Here is a 14,898-nt window from a genome sequence, read left to right as displayed (position 1 = left end):
CAGTCGCACAGCCTGGGCATGGGGGGCGTGTGTACAGGTGGCCTCTCCACGCACGCACTGGAAATCACAGCTTGACTCACATGCAAATTTGGTGGGTCACCACCCATACTCCGCATGTCTCCCACACACAGTCAGCCATACTTGAACAATCGGGAGCCACATGGTGCCCTCTCCATTGCTTGGGACCAAAACTCCACCACCCTGGAGGTGACACAATGGATTTCAAGTAGCCTGAGCAACAAAATCCTGGAAGAGGTCCCTCGACAGCGGGCCGTCCCTTCTCAGGAAGCCACCCTTCCTGACACTTCATGTCAGAGATAGGGTGATCCCCAGCGCCATGCGGGCTGCCCCTTGACCCAAAGCGCACGAGTCCCAGGGCTGACCTGCAGCACAACCACATACGGGCCAGAGCTCTGCCTTGACCCAACCCCAGGAAAACAACGCCGCCTCCCACCAGGCTCCAGGAGACACACTGGGATGGCCCATTGCTCAATAGGGACAGTCGCATTCAGGGCCATGGGTGGGGCGCGATCCTTGTATCTCCAAGACCCAGCCCTAAGGGTCCATTCATACACCACACTCCGGGAACTGGGAGCTCCCATGTGACCCCCTTGGCACCCAGAGCCCCTCTGGACCCCCTCGTGTTCAGGCAGTCCTTGAGAACTGACCCGAGCACTGAGTCTCAGCTAGAAGCTGCTTTGCCTGGGGCTGACAGAACCCTTTCCTGCCTGGACCACCGTCACCCCCACAGGGCTTCAGGTATCCTTCCTGGGTCTAATTCCCAAAAAAGCCACCCTCCTGGAGAACCCATCTTTCCCAGGTGGGAATTCACATTGGCTGCCTGAGAAAACCCTTCTGGCTCAAAGGCTGAACCTCAGCGACCCCACGTGGCCTGGCTAATGGCCCATGACCCCCGCAGGATTCACTCACCTATGCCAGTCAATTCCAGGGGGCCCGCCTGGGAAGAAAAGCTCACTGAAAGACACAAGGGAGGAATGGGGACTCAGGAAGCAGCCACCAATGTTTCCTGGCCCCAGGGAACTGCAGCACCAACACCAAGCCTGCAGAGGTAGCCTGGGTTGCTTCAAGGAAGAGCACAGAAACAGGGTTGGGACTCCTTCCAGCTGCCTTTCAGGGCCTCCAGGTCTCCAGCCAAAAATACAGTGGCCCTGTTGGAGATCTTGGGATCCCAATGTCCTCTTCCAACATTCTCACCTAGGTTGGGCCTCAGCGTAATCCTATTGAGCATGATTTTTAAGTCATCACCTCTCTTCAGGACAATATAAGGTTCTCATCATTGACCCAACCAAGGGCAAGCCCCTCCCCATGCATGCATCCAGCAGAACTTGGATGTGCTCACCATAGCTCAGTGCAGGAGACCAGGGTGCCAGGGAGGATCTGAGCTTCAGCATACTGGGGGATGAGCACCAGGCTGAAGGACACTGGCCTGGGGCCTGTGGGGGCCCAACACAAGTCTTCCTCCAGGCTCACCATCCATAGGGACAGAAGAAGGACATGTGTCCAACCAGGGCCTCATATATCAGTGTGGGGAAGGTGAGTAGGGGATGCCCATGTGATGGAATCCATGCAGAATACTGAGTCAACACAGACGTGGAGCACCCTTGGCCCTCCTGGCCACCAAACCCTGCAAAGACAGGCAATGTGGGTCACCGTGCTGGGGCAAGATGCCTGGGCCGTGCCCTACTGCAGGCCTCAAGAGCACCTCCACTGCTCAGGCCAGCTCCCACAAACAATCCCAGGGCCACACTGGGACCACGGGGCACGGGTCAGAGCAACCAACCTGCTCATGGCCAAACAATGCATCTGGCCGTGACACCAGGAGTCAATGCAGACCTGGCAGTCACAGAGCCTTCTCTGGGCATGGTGGGTGCTCACCCTGGTGCTCTCTCCAAGCACACACCAGAAATCAAAGCTTGGGGGCCTCCAGGGTCATGTGCTTTCTCTGGTGGGTCTTCATCTTGCCCTACACCTCCCACACACAGAGCCAGGCCACACTGGGCCAATCAAAAACCACGTGGTGCTCTCTCCTTGGGATCAAGACCCTGCCACCCTGGAGGTGACCCCATGGCTCAGAAGCAGCCTGTGGGGCAAATTCCCAGAACAGGTCCCTGGACGGCAGGACTTCCCACCTCAGGAGGACACCCTTCACACCACTGAATCCCAAAGAAGGGGTGACCCCAGCGGGATGTGAGCTGCCCCCTTGGCCCAAAGACCACAACCTCCAGGGCCGCCTACAGCACTACCAGGCACCAGCCAGAGCTCAGCCTTGATCCAACTGCATTGAAATAGTGCCTCCCCCTACCAGGCTCAAGGAGGTACCACTAAGATGGCCCATTACTCAACAGGGTCGGTCCCATTCAGGGTCATGGATGGGGGGCAGTCCTGAATCTGCGGGGCCTGTCTGCGTGGGCCCAATCACCCACCACTGTCCAGGCAGGGAGAACTCCAGTGTAACCCCCAGGCTGCCCTAGAGCCCCTGTTCCCCACTCATGTGGCCTGGGCAGTCCTGGAGCCCTGATCTGCCCACCAAGCTTTAGCTGGGAGCTGCTCTATGTTGGGCTGAAGGAACCCTTTTCTGCCTCGACCACCATCACCCCTGCAAAGCTTCAGGAAATGCGTGCTCCTAGGGTCAGATTCCAAAGGAAGCGACCCCACTGGAGAAATGTTCCCTTCCCGGTGGCACCCGGAGAAAACCCTAGTGGCCTGAAGGCTGACCCTCAATGGCCCAACACTGCCTCATTCAAGACCCATGACCCCAACAGGATACACTCACCTATGCTGCTTCAGGCCAGGGGCCAACCTGGGCAGAAGAGCTCACTGAAAGACATGGGGGAGAACACGGGCTCAGGAAGGAGTAGCCAATATGCCCCATCCCCGGGCAACCTGAGCCCAGATACCAAGCCCACACAGGGAGCCTGGGCTGCCTCCCAGAGGGACACAGAGATAGGGCTGGGCACCCCTGAGATGAGCTTCAGGGCCTCAAGTTCTACATCCCAAAATATAGTGACCCTGCTGGGGATCTCGGGATCCCAGCGTCCTCTGCCAAAATTATAACCTAGGCTGGGCCTCAGCGTAATCCTATTGAGCATGATTTTTAAGTCATCACCTTTCTTCAGGACAATATAAGGTTTTCATCATCGACCCAACCAAGGGCAAGCCCCTCCCCACGCATGCATCCAGCAGAACTTGGATGTGCTCACCATAGCTCAGTGCAGGAGACCAGGGCACCAGGAAGGGCCTGAGCTTCAGCTTATCAGTGGCTGGGCAAGAGGCTGATGGCCACTGGCCCAGGAACAGCAGACCCAAAGCAAGTCTTCCTCTGGTCTCACCACCTGGGAGAGAGCTGGAGGACATGCGTCCAAAATGACCTATCCGTGGGGAAGGAGGTAGGGCATGCCAGCTCATACTTGCTTATCCTCCATGGATGCATGTGATGATATCGACGTGAAATATTGACTTGTCACTGACATGGACACCCTTGGCCCTGTGTGCCACCTGGAAGGTGTGTCCTGGAAGGACAGGGCAGGTAGGTCACTGGGCTCAGGCTAAACGCCCAGGCTGTGCCATACTGCAGGCTTTGAGAGCACCTCCACTGCCCAAGAGGGCTCTGCTGCATGACCCCAGGGCATCCCTGGGACCACTGGGCACAGGCCAGTGCTATTAGCCAGGTCATGGCCAACCAAGAAGGCTGGCCCAGATGCCATGCACCACTGCAGACCTGGCAGTCGCATAGCCTACTCCTGGGCATGGGAGGCGTGTGTACAGGCACCCTTTCCAATGACGCACTGGAAATTACAGCCTGAGCCACATGTAAATTTGGTGGGTCACCATCCGTATTCTGCATATCTCCCACACACAGAGCCAGCCACACTTCAACAATCGGGAGTCACATGGTGCCCTCTCCATTGCTTGGGCCCAAAACTCCACCACCATGGAGGTGACACAATGGATTCCAAGCAGCCTGAGCAACAAAATACTGGGACAAGTCCCTCGACAGCTGACCTTCCCATCTCAGGGGGCCACCCTTCCTGACACTTGATGTCAGAGATAGGGTGATCCGCAGCAGGATGAGGGCTGCCCCTTAATCCAAAGCCCACGAGTCCCAGGGCTGACCTGCAGCACAACCACATACGGGCCAGAGCTCCGCCTTACCCAACCCCAGGAAAACAACACCGCTCCCCCCAGGCTCCAGGAGACACACTGGGATGGTACACTGCTCAATAGGGACAGTCACATTCAGGGCCATGGGTGGGGCGCGATCCTTGTATCTCTAAGACCCAACCGTAGGGTCCATTCACACACCACACTCCGGGGACTGAGAGCTCCATGTGACCCCCTTGGCACCCAGAGCCCCTCTGGACCCCCTCGTGTTCAGGCAGTCCTTGAGAACTGACCCGAGCACTGAGTCTCAGCTAGAAGCTGCCTTGCCTGGGGCTGACAGAACCCTTTCCTGCCTGGACCACCGTCACCCCCGCAAGGCTTCAGGTATCCTCCTAGGGTCTAATTCCCAAAAAAGCCACACTCCTGGAGAACTCATCTCTCTCAGGTGGGAATTCAGGTCGGCTGCCTGAGAAAACCCTTCTGGCTCAAAGGCTGAACCTCAGCGACCCCACGTGGCCTGGCTAATGGCCCATGACCCCTGCAGGATTCACTCACCTATGCCACTCAATGTCAGGGGCCCGCCTGGGAGGAAAAGCTCACTGAAAGACACAAGGGAGGAATGGGGGCTCAGGAAGGAGCCACCAACGTTTCCTGCCCTAGGGAACTGAGCACCAACACACAGCCTGCAGAGGTCGCCTGGGTTGCCTCAAGGAAGAGCACAGAGACAGGGTTGGGCCTCCTTCCAGCTGCCCTTCAGGACCTCCAGGTCTCCAGCCCAAAATACAGTGGCCCTGTTGGAGATCTCGGGATCCCAGTGTCCTCTTCCAACATTTTCACCGAGGTTGGGCCTCAGCGTAATCCTATTGAGCATGATTTTTAAGTCATCACCTCTCTTCAAGACAATATAAGGTTCTCATCATTGACCCAACCAAGGGTAAGCCCCTCCGCACACATGCATCCAGCGGAACCTGGATGTACTCACCACAGCTCAGTGCAGGAGACCAAGATGTCAGTGAGGGTCTGAGCTTCAACACACCAGGTGATGAACACCAGGCTGACGGACACTGGCCTGAGGCCTGTTGGGGCCCAACAGAAGTCTTCTTCCAGGCTCACCATCTGGGGTGACAGCAGAAGGACACATGTCCACCCAGGGCCTCACATATCAGTGTGGGTAGTTGGGTAGGGGATGCCCATGTGATGGAATCCATGCAGAATACTGACCCAATACAGACACAGGGTAACATTGGCCCTCCTGGCCACCAAGCCCTGGAAAGACAGGGAATGTAGGTCACTGGGCTGGGGCAAGATGCCTGGGCTGTTCCTTACTGCAGGCCCCAAGAGCACCTCCACTGCTCTGACTAGCTCCCCTGAACAACCCTAGGGCCGCACTGGGACCATGGGGTACGGGTCGGGGCTACCAACTTGCTCGGGGCCAACCAAGGAGTCTGGAACTGACACCAGGAGCCAATGCAGACCTGGCAGTCACAGAGCCTGCCCTGGGTATGGTGGGTGCCCACCTTGGTGCCTTCTCCAAGCACACACCAGAAATCAAAGCCTAGGGGCCTCCAGGCCCACGTGCTTTCTCTGGTGGGTCTTCATCTTGCCCTACACCTCCCACACACAGAGCCAGGCCACACTGGGCCAATCAGAAACCACGTGGTGTCCTCTCCTTTCCTTGGGATCAAGACCCTTCCACCCTGGAGGTGACCCCGTGGCTCAGAAGTAGCCTGTGGGGCAAATTCCCAGAACAGGTCCCTGGACAGCAGGACTTCCCACCTCAGGAGGACACCCTTCCTGCCACTGAATCTCAAGGAAGGGGTGACCCCAGCGGGATGTAAGTTGCCCCCTTGGCCCAAAGACCACAACCTCCAGGGCTGCCTGCAGCACCACCAGGCACCAGCCAGAGCTCAGCCTTGATCCAACTGCATTGAAATAGTGCCTCCCCCTACCAGGCTCAAGGAGGTACCACTAAGATGGCCCATTACTTAACAGGGTCGGTTCCATTCAGGGTCATGGATGGGGGGCAGTCCTGAATCTCCAGGGTCTGTCTGCGTGGGCCCAATCACCCACTACTGTCCAGGGAGGGAGAACTCCAGTATAACCCCCAGGCTGCCCTAGAGCCCCTGGTGCCCCCCTCATGTGGCCTGGGCAGTCCTGGAGCCCTGACCAGCCCACTGAGTTTCAGCTGGGAGCTGCTCTATGTTGGGCTGAAGGAACCCTTTCTGCCTGGACCACCATCACCCTGCAGGGCTTCAGGAAATGTGTGCTCCTATGGTCAGATTTCTAAGAAAGTGACCCTACTGGAGAAATGTTCCCTCCCCGGTAGTACTCTGAGAAAACCCTAGTGGCCTGAAGGCTGACCCTCAATGTCCCCAGGCTTCCTCATTCATGGCCCATGACCTCAACAGGATATACACACCTATGCCGCTTAAGGCCATGGGCCCCACCTGGGCAGAAGAGCTCACTGAAAGACAAGGGGGAGAACACGTGATCAGGAAGGAGCCGCCAACATGCCCCATCCCCTGGCAACCTGAGCCCAGACACCAAGCCCACACAGGGAGCCTGGGCTGCCTCCCAGCGGGGCACAAAGACAGGGCTGGGCATCCCTGAGGTGACCTTCAGGGCCTCAAGTTCTACATCCCAAAATATAGTGGCCCTGCCGGGGATCTTGCGATCCCAGCGTCCTCTTCCAAAATTCTTACCTAGGTTGGGCCTCAGCATAATCCTATTGAGCATGATTTTTAAGTCACCACCTCTCTTCAGGACAATGTAAGGTTCTCATCATTGACCCAACCCAGAGGACCAACCACCTCACACATGATTCCAGCAGAACCTGGATGTGCTCACCACAGCTCAGTGCAGGAGACCAGGGCACCAGGAAGGGCCTGAGCTTCAGCACATCGTGGGGCCGGGCAACAGACTTATAGCCACTGGCCCAGGAACAGGAGGCCCAATGCAGGTCTTCCTCTGGTCTCACTGCCTGGGAGAGAGCTGGAGGACATGTGTCCAAAATGACCTCTCCATGGGGAAGGAGGTAGGGCATGCCAGCTCATACTTGCTCATCTTCCATGGATACCTGTGATGAGATTCATGTGAAATACTGACTTGTCACCGACACGGGGCACCCTTGGCCCTGCTTGTCAATGAACCCAGGAAGGACGGGGCAGGTAGGTCACTGGGTTCAAGCTAAATGCACAGGCTGTGCCATACTGCAGGCTTTAAGAGCACCTCTATAGCCCAAGAGCGCTCTGCTGCATGACCCCAGGGCTTCCCTATGACCACTGGGCACAGGCCAGCACCATTAGCCAGGTCATGGCCAACCAAGAAGGCAGGCCCAGATGCCATGCACCACTGCAGACCTGGCAGTCACATAGTCTACCCCTGGGTATGGGAGGCGTGCATACTGGCGCCCTCTCAAATGACACATTGGAAATCACAGCCTAAGTCACATGCTTTCTTTGGTGGGTCACCATCTGTATTCCGCATATCTCCCACACACAGAGCCAGCCACACTTGAACAATTGGGAGTCACATTGTGCCCTCTCCATTGCTTGGGCCCAAAACTCTACCACCCTGGAGGTGACACAATGGATTTCAAGCAGCTTGAGCAACAAAATCCTGGGACAGGTCCCTTGACAGCTGATTTTCCAATCTCAGGGGGTCACCCTTCCTGACACTTGATCTCAGAGATAGGGTGATCCGCAGCAGGATGTGGGCTGCCTCTTGAGCCAAAGCCCACGAATCCCAGGGCGGACCTGCAGCACAACCCGGTATGGGTCAGAGCTCCGCCTTGACCCAACCCCAGGAAAACAACGCCGCTCCCACCAGGCTCCAGGAGACACACCGGGATGGTATATTGCTCAATAGGGATGGTCACATTCCAGGCAATGGGTGGGACACGACCCTTTAATGCTCAAGACCCAACCATAAGGGTCCATTCACACACCACACTCTGGGGACTGAGAGCTCCCTTGTGACCCCCTTGGCACCCAGAGCCCCTCTGGACCCCCTCGTGTTCAGGCAGTCCTTGAGAACTGACCCGAGCACTGAGTTTCAGCTAGGAGCTGCCTTGCCTGGGGCTGACAGAACCCTTTCCTGCCTGGACCACCGTCACCCCCGCAGGGCTTCAGGTATCCTCCTTGGGTCTAATTCCCAAGAGATGGAGAACTCATCTCTCTCAGGTGGGAATTCAGGTCGGCTGCCTGAGAAAACCCTTCTGGCCCAAAGGCTGAACCTCGGCGACCCCACACAGCCTGGCTAACGGCCCATGACCCCAGCGGGATGCACTCACCTATGCCACTCAATGCCAGGGAGCCCGTCTGGGAGGAAAAGTTCACTGAAAGACACAAGGGAGGAATGGGGGCTCAGAAGGAGCCACCAAAGTTCCCTGCCCTAGGGAACTGCAGCACCAACACCAAGCCTGCAGAGGTAGCCTGGGTTGCCTCAAGGAAGAGCACAGAGACAGGGTTGGGCCCCCTTCCAGATGCCCTTCAGGGCCTCCAGGTCTCCAGCCAAAAATACAGTGGCCTTGTGGGAGATCTCAGGATCTCAGTGTCCTCTTCCAACATTTTCACTGAGGTTGGGCCTCAGCGTAATCCTATTGAGCATGATTTTTAAGTCATCACCTCTCTTCAGGACAATATAAGGTTCTCATCATTGACCCAACCAAGGGCAATCCCCTCCCCACGCATGCATCCAGCGGAACTTGGATGTGCTCACCATAGCTCAACGCAGGAGACCAGCGTGCCAGGGAGGGTCTGAGCTTTAATGCACCAGGGGGATGAGCACCAGGCTGATGGACACTGGCCTGGGGCCTGTGGGGGCCCAACACAACTCTTCTTCCAGGCTCACCATCTGGGGTGACAGCAGAAGGACTTGTGTCCAACCAGGGTGTCACGTATCAGTGTGGGGAAGGTGGGTAGGGGATGCCCATGTGATGGAATCCATGCAGAACACTGACCCATCATGGAAATGGGGCACCATTGGTCCTCCTGGCCACCAAACCCTGGAAAGACAGGGAATATGGGTCACTGGGCTGGGGCAAGACCCCTGGGCAGTGCCCTACTGCAGGCCCCAAGAGCACCTCCACTGCTCGGGCCGGCTCCCCCGAACAACCCCAGGGCCGCACTTGGACACGGGTAATGGGTCAGAGCAACCAACCTGCTCATGGCCAACCAAGGAGTCTGACCCTGACACCAGGAGCCAATGCAGACCTGGCAGTCGCAGAACCTGCCCTGGGCATAGTGGGTACCCACCCTGGTGCCCTCTCCAAGCACACACCACAAATCAAAGCTTGGGGGCCTCCAGACTCACGTGCTTTCTCTAGTGGGTCTTCATCTTGCCCTACACCTCCCACACACAGAGCCAGGCCACACTGCGCCAATTAGAAACCACATGGTGTCCTCTCCTTTCCTGGGGATCAAGACCCTACCACCCTGTAAGTGACCCCGTGGCTCAGAAGCAACCTGTGGGGCAAATTCCCAGAACAGGACCCTGGACAGCAGGACTTCCCACCTCAGGAGGACACCCTTCCTGCCACTGAATCTCAAGCAGGATGTGAGCTGCCCCCTTGGCCCAAAGACCACAACCTCCAGGGCTGCCTGCAGCACCACCAGGCACCAGCCAGAGCTCAGCCTTGACACAACTGCATTGAAACAGTGCCTCCCACTACCAGGCTCAAGGAGGTACCACTAAGATGGCCCATTACTCAACAGGGTTGGTCCCACTCAGGGCCCCGGATAGGGTGCAGTCCTGAATCTCTGGGGCCTGTCTACATGTGCCCAATCACCCACGACTGTCCAGGGAGGGAGAACTCCAGCGTGAACCCCAGGCTGCCCCAGAGCCCGTATTGCTCCCCTCATGTGGCCTGGGCAGTCCTCGAGGCCTGACTAGCCTACTGAGTTTCAGCTGGGAGGTGCTCTGTGTTGGGCCGAAGGAACTCTTTCTGCCTGGACCTCCATCACCTCTGCAGGGCTTCAGGAAATGCGTGCTCCTGTCAGATTCGCAAGGAAGTGACGCTACTGGAGAAAAGTTCCCTCTCCGGTGGCACCCTGAGAAAACCCTAGTGGCCCGAAGGCTGACCCTCAATGGCCCCATGCTGCCTCATTCATGACCCATGACCCCAACAGGCTACACTCACCTATGCTGCTTCAGGCCAGGGGCCCCACCTGGGCAGAAGAGCTCACTGAAAGACATGGGGAAGAACGGCGGCTCAAGAAGTAGCCCCCAATATGCCCCATCCCCAGGGAACCAGACACCAAGCTCACACAACTAGACTGGGCTGCCTTACAGAGGGGTGCAGAGACACAATGGGGCCCCCTGAGTTGCCCTTCAGGGCCTCCAGTTCTCCAGCCCAAAATATAGTGGCCCTGCCAGGGATCTTGGGATCCCAGTGTCTTCTTCCAAAATTCTCACCTAGGCTGGGCCTCAGCGTAATCCTATTGAGCATGATTTTTAAGTCATCACCTCTCTTCAGGACAATATAAGGTTCTCATCATTGACCCAACCCAGGGGACCAACCACCTCACACATGATTCCAGCGGGACCCGGATGTGCTCACCACAGCTCAGTGCAGGAGACCAGGGCACCAGGAAGGGCCTGAGCTTCAGCGCATCAGGGACTGGGCACCAGGCTAATGGCCACTGGCCCAGGAACAGCAGGTCCAATGCAAGTCTTCCTCCGGTCTCACCATCTGGGAGAGAGGTGGAGGACATGAGTCCACAATGACCTCCATGTGGGAAGGAGGTAGCGGGGGTCAGTTCTCACTTGTTCATCCTCCACGGACACATGTGATGAGATCCATGTGAGAAATGGACTTGTCACCAACATGGGGCACCCTTGTCCTTCCCTGCCACCAAACCCAGGAAGGACAAGGCAGGCAGGTCACTGGGCTCGGGCCAAATGCCCAGACTGCGCTATACTGCAGGCCCTGAGAGCACCTCCACCCTCCAACAGGTCTCCCCTGCATGACCCCAGGGCACGGGCCAGGGCCATTAGCCAGGTCATGGCCAATCAAGAAGGCTGGCCTAGATGCCACACGCCACTGCAGTCCTGGCAGTCATGCAGTCTGCCCCTGGGTGTGGTGGGCTCACATCAAGACGTCCTCTACAACATGCACCGGAAAAATCGCAGCTTGGGGCTGCAGGGCCACATGCTTTCTCTGGTGAGTCACCATCCATGCTCTGCACACCTCCCACCACAGAGCTAGGCTGGACTTGGCCAACTCAGAGCGACATGGTGCCCTCTCCTTTGCTTGGGCCCAAGACCCTGTCACCCTGGAGGTGATGCCATGGCTCAGAAGCCTGAGCAACAAAATCCTGGGACAGGTCCCTCAACAATGGGGCTTCCCACCTCAGGAGGCCACCTTCCAGGACATTTGACCTCGGAGATAGGGTGACACCCAGCAGGATGCGGTTGTCCCTTGGCCCAAAGCCCACGAGTCCCAAGGTTGACCTGCAGTACGACCAGGTACCACCCAGAGCTCCACCTTGACCCAACCCCAGGGAAACAACGCCACCCCACACCAGGCTCCAGGAGACCCACTGGGATGCCCCATTGCTCAACAGGGAGGGTTGCATTCAGGGTCATGGATGGGGTGCGATCCTTGAATCTCCGCAACCCAACCCCATTCACACACCACACTCCAGGGACCAAGAGATCCCCTATTACCCCAGTGGCAGTCCATAGCCCCTCTGGCCTCCTTCATGTGGCCTGGGCAGTCCTGAGACCTTACTGGAGTACCAAGTCTCAACTGGGCGCTGTCCTGCATTGGGCAGAAGGAACTCTTTCCTGCCTGGACCACCATCACCCCTGTAGGGCTTCAAGGAAGGAGTCCTCCTTGGGTTAGATTCCCAAAAACGCCACCCTCCAAGAGAAGCTTTCCCTCCCAGGTGGAAATTCAGGTCTGCTCCCTGAGAAAACCCTTGTGGACCAAAGGCTGAACCTCGGGGACCCCACATGGTCTGGCTCCTGACCAATGATCCCAGCAGGATCCACTCACCTATGCCAGTCAATGCCAAGGGGCCCTCCTCGGTGGAAGAGCTCACTGAAAGACACAAGGCAAGAATAGGGGCTCAGGAAGGAGCCACCAACCAGGGAACCAGAGCACCACCAACCCCACACGGGGGCCCTGAGCTGCCTCATGGAGGAGCACAGAGATAGGTTGTGCCACCTCCAGATGCCCTTCAGAGCCTCCAGGTCTCCAGCCCAAAATACAGTGGCCTCTCATAATCCTCTTCCAAAATTATGAGTGAAATCTCATAATCCTCTTCCAAAATTCTCACCTAGGCTGGGCCTCAGCGTAATCCTATTGAGCATGATTTTTAAGTCATCACCTCTCTTCAGGACAATTTAAGGTTCTCATCATTGACCCAACACAAAAAACCCTTAGCCGCACAAACATCCAGTGGAACCCAGATGTACTCACCACAGCTCAGTGCAGGAGACCAGGTGTCAGGAAGGTCTGGAGTTTCAAGGCACTGGGGCTAAGCACCTGGCTGATGGACACTAGCCCAGGAAAAGTGGGCCCAATGGAAATCTTCCTCCAGTCTCATCATCTAGGGAAACACGTGACCACCCTCCATGCAGAGAAGGGGGTGGCTGGTGCCAGCTCATGCTTGCTTGTCCTCCACGGACACGGGATGAGATCCATGCAAAATACTGACTCATCACCGATGCAGGGCACCCTTGGTTCTCCCTGTCACCGAACCCGGGAAGGATAAGGCAGGCAGGTCACTGGGCTTGAGCAAAACACCCAGGCTGTGCCATACTGTAGGACCTGAGGGCACCTCCACTGCCCAAAATGGCTCACCTGCATTAACTCAGAACTGGCCTGACCACTGGGCACAAGCACAGGCCACCAGCCAGGTCACAGCCAACCAAGGAGGCTGGCCCATATGCCAGGCATCACTGCAGACCCTGCAGTGGCATAGCCTGCTCCTGGGCATGGTGGGTGCACATATAGGCACCCTCTCTAAGCCTACACCAGAAATCACCTCCTGGGACTGCAGGGCCACTTGCTTTCTCTGGTGGGTCCCCATCCATACTCCACACACCTCCCAGACACAGAGCCAGCCACACATGGCCAATCGGGAGCCACATGGTGCCCCCTCCTTTGCTTAGTCCCAAGATCCCATCACCCTGGGGGTAACACCATGGCTCCTAAGCAGCCTGAGGAACAATTCCCAGTCTAGGTGCCTCGACAGTGGGCCTTCCCACCTCAGGAGGCCACACTTCATGACCCCCAGCAGGATGTGGGCTGCCTCTTGGCCCAAAGCCCACGAGTCCCAGGGCTGACCTACAGCACCACCAGGTACCAGCCAGAGCTCCACCTTGATCCAACCCCAGGAAAACAACGCCGACCTCCACCAGACTCCAGGAGACCCACTGGGATGACCCACTGCTCAACAGGGATGGTCATTCAGGGCCATGAGTCAGGTGCGATCCTTGAATCTCTGCAACCCAACCCAATGGGCCCATTCATATACCACACTCTGGGGGCCAAGAGCTCCCCTTTTACCCCCGTGGTTCCCTGTAGCCCCTCTGACCTCTTTCATGTGGCCTGGGCAGTCCTCGAGGCCTTACCAGAGCACAAATTCTCAAGGGGGGCACTGCCCTGCGTTGGGCCCTGAGTTGGGCAGAAGGAACCCTTTCCCGCCCGGACTACCATCACCCCTGTAGGGCTTCAGGGAAGGCGTCCTCCTTGGGTCTGATTCCCAAAAAAGCTGCCCTCCTGGAGAACCCATCTCTCCCAGGTGGGAGTTCAGGTTGGTTGCCTGAGGAAACCCTTGTGGCCCAAAGGCTGAACCTCAGCGACCCCACACTGACTATCTAATAGCCCATGACCCCAGCAGGATGCACTCACCTATGTCGGTCAATGCCAGGGGGACCATCTGGGTGGAAAAGCTCACTGAAAGACACAAAGGGAGAACGAGGGCTCAGGAAGGAGCCGCCAACCTGCCCTGTCCCTGGGGAACCAGAGCACCAACACCAAGCCCACACAGAGAGCCTGGGCTGCCTCACAGAGGAGCACAGAGACAGGGTTGGGCCCCCTTCCAGATGCCCTTCAGGGCCTCCAGGTCTCCAACGCAAAATACAGTGACCCTGCCGGGGATCTCAGGATCCTAGCGTCCTCTTTCAAAATTCTCACCTACTCTGGGCCTCGGCGTAATCCTATTGAGCATGATTTTTAAGCCATCACCTCTCTTCAGGACAATGTAAGGTTCTCATCATTGACCCAACTCAGGGCAGCCCCCTCCCTGCGCATGCATCCAGCAGGACCCGGATGGGCTCACCACAGCTCAGTGCTGGACACCAAGTTGCCAAGAAGGGTCCAAGCTTCAGTGCACTGGGAGCTGAGCACCTGGCTGATGGATATTGGCCTGGGGCCTGTGGGCCCAACACAAGTCTTTCTCCAGGGTCACCATCTGTAGGGACAGGAAGAGGACATGTGTCCAACCAGGGCCTCACGTATCAATGCAGGGAAGGTGGGTAGGGGATACCCTTGTGATGGGATCCATGCAGAACACTGATCCATTTTGGATGTGGGGCACACTTGGCCCTCCCTGTCACCAAACCCTGGAAAGACAGGGCAAGTGGGTTTCTGGGCTTGGGCAAGACGCCTGGGCTGCGCCCTACTGCAGGCCTGGAGAGTACCTCCACTGCCCACGCTGGCTCCCCCAAACAACCCCAGGGCCGCACCAGGACCACAGGGCATGGGCTAGGGCAGCCAACCTGCTCATGGCCAACCAAGGAGGGTGGTCTTCATGCCAGGACCCA

The 14,898-nt window shown here is 57.4% G+C and overlaps 8 non-coding genes across 8 annotated transcripts; all 8 read right to left on the bottom strand.

Annotated features, from left to right (window-relative positions):
* Positions 1-1,222: 1,222 nt before the first annotated feature.
* On the bottom strand, positions 1,223-1,304 carry LOC111525155. Its single transcript, XR_002725984.1, has one exon. It is a non-coding gene; the product is annotated as a small nucleolar RNA SNORD115 (small nucleolar RNA).
* Positions 1,305-3,083: 1,779 nt separating this feature from the next.
* Positions 3,084-3,165, bottom strand: LOC111525176. The gene has a single exon (XR_002726004.1). It is a non-coding gene; the product is annotated as a small nucleolar RNA SNORD115 (small nucleolar RNA).
* Positions 3,166-4,966: 1,801 nt separating this feature from the next.
* Positions 4,967-5,048, bottom strand: LOC111525163. The gene has a single exon (XR_002725991.1). It is a non-coding gene; the product is annotated as a small nucleolar RNA SNORD115 (small nucleolar RNA).
* Positions 5,049-6,831: 1,783 nt separating this feature from the next.
* LOC111525180 lies at positions 6,832-6,913 on the bottom strand. Its single transcript, XR_002726008.2, has one exon. It is a non-coding gene; the product is annotated as a small nucleolar RNA SNORD115 (small nucleolar RNA).
* Positions 6,914-8,703: 1,790 nt separating this feature from the next.
* LOC111525167 lies at positions 8,704-8,785 on the bottom strand. The gene has a single exon (XR_002725995.2). It is a non-coding gene; the product is annotated as a small nucleolar RNA SNORD115 (small nucleolar RNA).
* A 1,758-nt stretch (positions 8,786-10,543) lies between these two features.
* Positions 10,544-10,625, bottom strand: LOC111525154. The gene has a single exon (XR_002725983.1). It is a non-coding gene; the product is annotated as a small nucleolar RNA SNORD115 (small nucleolar RNA).
* A 1,786-nt stretch (positions 10,626-12,411) lies between these two features.
* Positions 12,412-12,493, bottom strand: LOC111525162. Its single transcript, XR_002725990.1, has one exon. It is a non-coding gene; the product is annotated as a small nucleolar RNA SNORD115 (small nucleolar RNA).
* Positions 12,494-14,276: 1,783 nt separating this feature from the next.
* LOC111525181 lies at positions 14,277-14,358 on the bottom strand. The gene has a single exon (XR_002726009.1). It is a non-coding gene; the product is annotated as a small nucleolar RNA SNORD115 (small nucleolar RNA).
* Positions 14,359-14,898: the final 540 nt, after the last annotated feature.

The sequence above is a fragment of the Piliocolobus tephrosceles genome, chromosome 6 (assembly GCF_002776525.5).
Source record: "Piliocolobus tephrosceles isolate RC106 chromosome 6, ASM277652v3, whole genome shotgun sequence".
Lineage (NCBI taxonomy): Eukaryota > Metazoa > Chordata > Mammalia > Primates > Cercopithecidae > Piliocolobus > Piliocolobus tephrosceles.
Note: the sequence above shows the minus strand (reverse complement) of the source record. Positions and strands in the feature narration are given on the sequence as shown.